A 7,770-nucleotide genomic window follows, 5' to 3' on the forward strand; every position below is an offset into this window, starting at 1 on the left:
TAGAGCAGGATAGAGGTGAAACAGCAACACAACTAAAATCCGAGTCATTATTTATCATTCCGGTTTAGAACACAAGCTAATATTAGCATAAAAGCTAGCAGCTACTTACTACAAAACTGGTTGTTTAAAATTATTTTGTTGCTATAAAATACAACAGAAATAAAAAAATAACACAGCAAAAACCTTATTTCACTCATCATTCCTGCTTATGTTCAAGCTAACAGTTTTGCAGTAATATTAGCGTTGTAGTGCTAGCTACATGCTACATGGGGTTGGAAAGTTGTTCATTTTGTGCAAAAAATGTAAGTCATGTGGAAAAAAGATGTAATATTGCTGTCGATGTCAACTTTCCTTTGTGTTTGAAAACCAGAGTAGTAAAGCCTCCTCTGACAAATGTTTGCATAACAATCACGTAAAAAGCCAATGCAACATCTACTTGTTTTTAATTTTGATTTACACACAAGAACTGCCCTGTTTTGTGTGTGGGAAATATTAAACCTCTAAATGCCTTGATATTAATTAAATGATAAACATTTTCATTGTTTAAAAATGTAAAATTCATGTCTCTAGTTCCTTTTGACTTATCAGCTCTTACACAGATTGAGGATCAACTTCCTCTTGGATTATGACTCTAATGGAGTAAATTACCTGTATGCTGACTACACATTAAACGATTTAATTTGAAGTCTCTGGGTCTCTTTGTTTTCAGGATTGTATTAAATTGACTCAGACCAGCTGACTGACCTCCTCCGCACTCTGAACCTCTGAGCCTGTCCTCCATCATCCAGCCGACGGCTTCATCACCTGCTGCCCTGCTGAAGCAACACTGAGCAACAGTGGCACCTACATGTTAAAATTATACAGCAAATGTCATAATCATAATAATGTTCATTGTTTCTTTTTTTCACCCTGGTCAGGTCTGAAAGTAGGGAGCCAGACAGGAATTGTACGCATTTTGTTTTTGGGTGGTAGATGTGGCACCAGGTCTTTCATCAGTATTAAATTAGACATAACTTTTATTGTATGATCAAAAAAAATCCAAGCAGGAATATATATAAGAACAGCATTTAACTGCTGGTGATTCTAAATTTTCAAAATATTTTATTCTGCTGAACTCTTACACTGCAAAAACGCAAAATAGACCAAAGTATTTCTGGGTCTAGTTTCTAGTTCAAATATCTTGGTACACTTAAAATAAGACAAAACTACCTTTCAAGTAACTTTTCTTTAATTCTTTCAAATTGTTTTTGTTGGCATATTATTTCATTTTTACCTAGGGGGGGGGGGAATAATGTTCGAACTGAAATAATCAGTGGAACTAGAACTTGGTTGCTAGGCGACGGGCTTGGCTGGCTGACTGGCGTTGCTAGGTAACAGCGCAGTTACCGCCTGTTGTTCGTGGGTCTAGTAGGTTCCCATCAATATTAAGGAATTATTCACTTAAAACATGTTAGTTTGTTGCATTTCAAGTGTGCTGAGATATCAGTAGAACAACAACACTTGGTAAGATTTTGTGTTTTTGCAGTGTATTATTCAGCACCTGGTGTTTTGCCCTCTGCTCCCCAATGTTAGACATCTGATGACATCATTGGACTTCATTTCCCAGAATCCTTCAGGTTGGTCGTCACCATCTGGGTGCTCAGTGACGACAGACTCTTGTTTTAAGGAGACAGGAAAGTCCCTTTTTTTTATTTTTTTTTATTTTTGCTACACTGGACTGGAGTGTGTGTGTGTGTTGAGGGGGAGGAGTGTAAGTATGTGTGTGTATGTTTTAATATCTGAACATTGTGAGGAACTTCAGTAATTTTATTTGTGGACATTTATGGTAAGTCCCGGCCTCTGTTTTTAGAGAAACAAATGTGAGGCCATGGGACTTCATGATGTCAGCAGAGGTCCTACAAAAAGGTAGAAAAGATCGCAGACATGTGAATGTGTGTGTCATAGTGTTCCCAGTTTAGTATAAACAACCCACATGTCTGCAAGTTCTCTTTTAATCTTTGTTTTGCTCTAAAAAAAGAAATGCTCGGCCTGCTCCAGTGTTGGCTCGGGACGAGAGAAATGTTTTTCGGCCATCACTGTTTAAGATGTTTCTAGTATTTTAAGACATTTCATGCTGCACCTGGTAGCGGACGTAGAGTTTGACTGCTTTATGTTGTGAGTGCTTGACTTAAAAGAAAATCTGTGTTATTTGTAATTTTATGCTGTTTTGGGGGATTTCATGTGTGATATTTGTTGAATTTATATTGCTCGTTTCTTTGGTATCTCACCCCATCCTGATTATCTTATTTTGCTTATTTAGATTTTTGTTTTAGATTTTAGGCTTTTAATTTTTTACGTGTCAAAATTTCTGTATTTCATGTCTTGAGCAAAGTTTTAAACACTTTGAGATATTGTGAAACTGAAACTATTTTGAGACACTTTGAGCTATAATATTTACTTCAGATGATTTTTTTTAAAAAGCAAAATATATTAAATTTGTTCCAGTTTAATGCTTTTTGGTTAATCGTTTGTTAATTACAGCACTTTGTAAGAATAAAATCTTGTGCAGTGCCAAATAAAACTGTACAGTCCCTTTGAAAAGTATTTTTGAATAATTGAAAGACATTTATGTAAACATTTTATACTTTTCTTTTATATTTTGTACCTACATCAAGGTCCAAACGTGTCAACAGCTCATTGAAACACCATAAAGACACAGAGAAGAGGAATAAAATATGTGTATGTTCACTGATTGTCATGTCACTAAAGTTCTTATATTTTCAAAGTATTAAACCTTCACATATTTAATGGGAGTGAAAATCTAGACTTGTTACAAATTAAACATTCGGTGATTTTTAATTTCTGGTCCAAACATGTAATTAAACAACGCAGAAAAGAGAAAACTATAAATACTTGGGAGACTTTTATCATTTCCATAGGAGTGCAGTTCAATATTATTTTCCTTACAAAATAATATTCAATTGAAGACGAAAAGTTTCTTAGAACTGAATGAGTCCCTGCTGTAAAAGTTTTTGAATAATACAATAATTATTAGGCGTCACACTGTTTTGGAGGAACATGGAAATGGAGAAACTAACACATTTACAACCAAATCTTCCATTAGCATTTATGTTAGCATATGAGCTAGCATTAGCATGACTAGCTGCTACAAACAGAACATTTTGTGGTCGTAATAAATCAGAACTGTTTTTTTAATGTTTGCTTTTAAACATTTCAGCAGATAATTACAGGGTATTTAATAATTGTTGATATTGCAGTACAACATAGCTATCACAGGAAATTGGAAAAGTTGTAATTTAAAAGCCTCGTTAGCCACTGCTATAAAAGTGGTGAGCTGAACCTGTGAAAAAGGGTTTTTTCGCTATGCCATTGCAATACAGATGGACAAAAATAAAAACAGCTGAAACTGAATCTATATTTATTATTCCTGTTTCCACGATAGCTTCAAGTTCAGCTGACATATTGAGCTAAGAGCTCATGAAACAGAACTATTGTCAGTAAGTAAAGGTGTCCTTTGATAGAGTCCCTAATACAGACTTAAATGTTTTGAAGATCAATAGAACTGTTGAAGTATGGTGAGCTCATCTCCGTCTGACCGGTTTGAATTTGTTCATATTAATGACAAAGTTTCCTCACACTCCGTTGTTAGTTATGGAATACCTCAGGGCTCGATGCTCGGGCCACTACTCTTTATCTGATCCACTAAGTAAAATTACTAAACAGCTTTGGATACATTTCTACTTCTAACAATACTGAATGTTAGCTTATCATTCCTGTTGGCATAAAATCTTCTCATGTAAGTGCTGTAGCACAGTCAGCTACAGTAGGTACTTAGAAAAGCAGAAGTCTCCTAATATGTTTTTTTTTTTTGCCAAGTGTCGTGGTTTGCGACTTTTGATTTTAGACATAATTAGCAGTTGCTAGCTAGTTTTGAATATTGCTGAGTTTTCTAACTCCTTAAATTATATTTTAAAAGTTAAATCAGAAACAAAAACAAAAATATATGCGGTAGTACTCCAAAGTGATGAATGTATCGATAACTTACCTGGGGGAAAGTCCCTGGTTTCCATGGAAACCACTGAGTCACTGTGTTTCTCTCCATCTCTGCTGTAGTCATAGCAACCGTCCACTTCCTCCCAGCGGTTGACACAAGCGATGGTGAATTTCCGCTGAAGGGAAAATCTGATTCCTCTCGCTGTGTGAGTTTAGAAATGGCCTCTTATGTTCCTTTTATGGCTCACAGAGACTCTTAATCCAAGTTTTCACCCAAAACCTGCGTGTGTGAAACAGACCTCGAAGCCTCCCGTTAAAATTTTTAAGGTTTTACAGAAGTATTTAAAGAGTCCTCAGCTCAGATGCCTGAACTAATGCAATAAATAGCTGGAATACTTTTGGCTGCGTATTGCAGAGCATTTGGGATCGGCCCATTTGGACGCCACATGTGAGTTTGAAGGTTCTTCCCAGGCTCCTTCAGCCTGCAGAACAAACGGATGAAAAGTTTTCACATTTATGCCGACCTTTTGTCCTCGTCTCCATTTCCCCCCCTCTGATTCGTGGAAACTTTAACCTGTTCTCTGGCTGCTGAAGTGTAGTTCCTTTTGTTTATCTCGACCACAGTTTCTCCCTTCCTGTTCCTCTTCCTGTTTGGTTCCCATCCACTCTTACAGTCCAACAACACTGGAAAACACTTTCCCCTTTGGACTCACCTTAAAGCAGAAATATGATGCTTATCTCTTCCGTCATTATTATGAAACCATCCATGTGCTTTTTGTTGTTTTCTAAAATACTATCGATATTGTCAGAAGGTCACATATCATTGATACACGACTATTGATCACAAAATTCAGAATCAGTCCAAACCAGAAATGAAAAATATGTTTACATGCTTAGAAAACATCCAGATGATCAACTAAAATGTATTATTTTATGAATGATTTGACATCCCCCCAAAAAAGCTGATTTCTGTCAGTCTTTGCGTGTTAAATGTGTTTTTAAACAATCTAAAAAACTTAACTGGTTTCATCTGAAGGCTCGGCTTTGAGGTGTCCATCAAATTTGAACTACTAAGCACACAACATAGGACTGGACAATAAATCAATAACAATACATGTAATCAATAATCATAAATAATAAAATACAATATTCAGTATAGCCTCACAGCATTCTGGGGGATGTAGGCAGAGGAAAGACTTCAGCAGCTCAACCTCTAACAGCCAGTTTAAGCTAAGTTGGTGGAATCAACTGACTCGCTTCGCTCTTTGGTTGCCTAGCAACTCACTCATTCTTTGGTTGCTTAGCAGCAACCTGCTGTGTAACCAATGCAGTAGCAGTTTAAGGTTCCCCCACGGCGCCTCATAACTGCTGAAAAAAAAAAAAAAAACGAGGTGGAGTGAAACTGTGAATAAAAGAGGAAAGGTTTGGCTTATTTCAGATATTTAATACAAAAATCTAATCAATAATTATCGATGTTGACCAATATGAAACTCTTATATTACAATATGTTTTACAGTCATAATGTCAAGCTCTGACAAAACAGATATTAAAAGTTGTTCCAGTGACGGCCTGCTAATTTGGTTTTGGTAGATTTGAGGAAAAAATTAAAACATTTTATTCCTCACCAAGTTAAACTTTTGAGACTTTATCTGAGCTCAACAAACATAAAAAAGAAGGTTGTATTGTTATTTAAAAAATCAGCTGAAAGGCAAAATTGTTGAAATATAATATGATTTTTTTTATCGTTATCAAATCTCAGTTGCCAGTTCAGTATATCATCAAAATACATCAAATGTTCCCCTTGATTACTTTACATCATATGCAGTGATTGTGTTGTATTTTGAACGGGGGGTTTGTGTGTAACTGATGGTAATTTTTTTTCTTTTTTTTTGTATTTTCAGTTTTTGTTTTGTTATGTAACCTGTTCCTCCTTGACAGGACCGGACCCACAGAGTGACTTTATTCTCCTTATGTAATAAATGTCTCATGGGGGCTGAATAAATCTGCTGTTTTCTCCTCCGTCTCTCTGCATCTCTGTGGTGAAAGTCTTCTATTTTAACACCACAATATTTTAGCGAGTGTGGGCAGTAACAGAGATGATCTGCCAGAAAAAAACAACAACATTGTGCCAGTTTTAAATTCTTTAGATATGACTAAATAAAACATTTGAAAGCTGAGACTTTCCTAATTGACAGGAAGTCACTGTAACGTATTCATGGCACTGGAGTTTTGGAAAACCTGCTTCTAAATAAACAGTTGATCATAACAACTTCATAGCCATAAATATTGTATCCCAGCATATTTTAACAACAGCAGAACCATAACCTGCTGCAGCGTTTTTCAAAGTGGGGGCCGCAGTCCCATGGAGGGTCGCCAGAGAGCGCTAAGAGGGGCTCAAAAAGTTGGAGGGAAGATGAGAAAAAGAAAAATGCTTAAACAAAATATTGTCACCAAATGACAAAAAAGAGATTTAGCTCATTATTTTATGAGGGTGATATTGATTCTACTAAAGTTTTTACCATAAATTTTTAATTACAAAGTTTTTCTGATTAGTTTTTCAAACATTATTTTAAAAATATATAAACTAGAATTGCTTCTTGAAATGTTTTTAGCTATGCTCATCTTTCTGATTGGTTGTAGTTAAATTTATTAAGTTACATTGCTCCTCAAGCTAGCACAGCTAGCATAAAATGGAAACATTTCTGACAAAACAAAGACCAAAGAAACCATTAAGCTGCCTTCCTGTTGAGGAAACTAATAAAAAAACAAAAAAAAAAAAAACACAAGAACTACTGGACAACTAAAATCTGAATGAATGAGACCGTATTTACGTTAAACAAATGTTTATGTTTACGTTAAGTGTAATATAAACATGCTTTTATTCATTTGTTAAACATAAACATTATGTTATATAAAACATATGAAAAAATAGCTCAAAAAGTTACATTTTCCTGACATATTTTGTAGCTTTGCCTGCTGCTAAGTGTGGCTAATGTCATTAAAACCTTTTATCAGTCTTGCATGGTTAGAAAAATATGAGCAGAATGTGAGTTTTCTGTAAAGTTGTGCCGTTTCCAGAGTAAAATAAACACTGGTTAAAAAGCTGAGCATGTTTTTCACTGAATTTAAAGCCCTTGGTTTGGCTCCTTGGTGAAGCTAAACTTAAACTACAACTAACTACTTTTTAAAAACAAAAGTATCAAACTTTCGATACTCTTATGTTTTAGCTCTGTGTAGTGCAGTCAGTACTCAGTACAACATGTTTTGACCCAGTTCAAACATGGCATCACACTTCAGGATCACGTTTTATTACAAGCAGCTGCGCTGGAGACCACAGGCCTGAAATAATGACGGTTTAAACTCTGCGTTTCCACGGCAACCAGAGTCCGGCACCGGGGGGACGGGAGGCGGGGTGGGGGGCCCAAAAATGAAAGATGTGGTCGCTGCTGGCTGGCGTTTGGAGCCGGGTGTGCGGGGAAACACATGGAAAAACGGCCAGGACTTTTACAGGACGACTGCAGCTACTCAGTTTACTGCAAAATGAAAACCGCTGTTTAGGAAATTACTCCTTTGGCTGGAAAGAGCGTAAACATTTTGTACGGTGAGAAAGTCCGAGTTGAAAGCGTTTGCTCCTGATTTATGTTGGGCTTTAGTTTTCAATTCGCCAGATGTGGAGAAATAATGTTTATGGGTGTCGTTTCCTAACATTGATCTGCTGACAGAAAACATGGCTGAGTTGATTTAAACTACACAAGCCGAGCATTCTGGGTAAATTTA

At 36.1% G+C, this 7,770-nt stretch overlaps 1 protein-coding gene and 1 long non-coding RNA gene across 5 annotated transcripts in view; one reads left to right on the plus strand and one right to left on the minus strand.

Moving 5' to 3' along the window:
- The window catches only part of cdc42se1 (CDC42 small effector 1), a 26,920-nt gene extending 24,193 nt beyond the window's left edge, over positions 1-2,727 (plus strand). For both annotated transcript variants that reach the window (XM_008422254.2, XM_081612440.1), the window contains one exon: positions 710-2,727. The gene's annotated coding sequence lies outside the window, so the exon portion shown is untranslated. The remainder of the gene's footprint in view (positions 1-709) is intronic.
- Positions 1-5,248, minus strand: part of LOC103472549 (uncharacterized) — a 17,992-nt gene extending 12,744 nt beyond the window's left edge. The window contains exons 1-4 of one of the 3 annotated variants that reach the window (XR_014089715.1): positions 5,159-5,248; positions 5,015-5,082; positions 4,568-4,706; positions 4,046-4,475 (exon numbers count right to left, since the gene is read on the minus strand). This is a non-coding gene — a long non-coding RNA (uncharacterized LOC103472549). The remainder of the gene's footprint in view (positions 1-4,045; positions 4,476-4,567; positions 4,707-5,014; positions 5,083-5,158) is intronic. The other 2 variants (XR_014089713.1, XR_014089714.1) reach the window with 2 other exon arrangements.
- Positions 5,249-7,770: the final 2,522 nt, after the last annotated feature.

Source organism: Poecilia reticulata, chromosome 11, assembly GCF_904066995.2.
Source record: "Poecilia reticulata chromosome 11, P_reticulata-male-v2, whole genome shotgun sequence".
NCBI classification, from domain to species: Eukaryota; Metazoa; Chordata; class Actinopteri; order Cyprinodontiformes; family Poeciliidae; genus Poecilia; species Poecilia reticulata.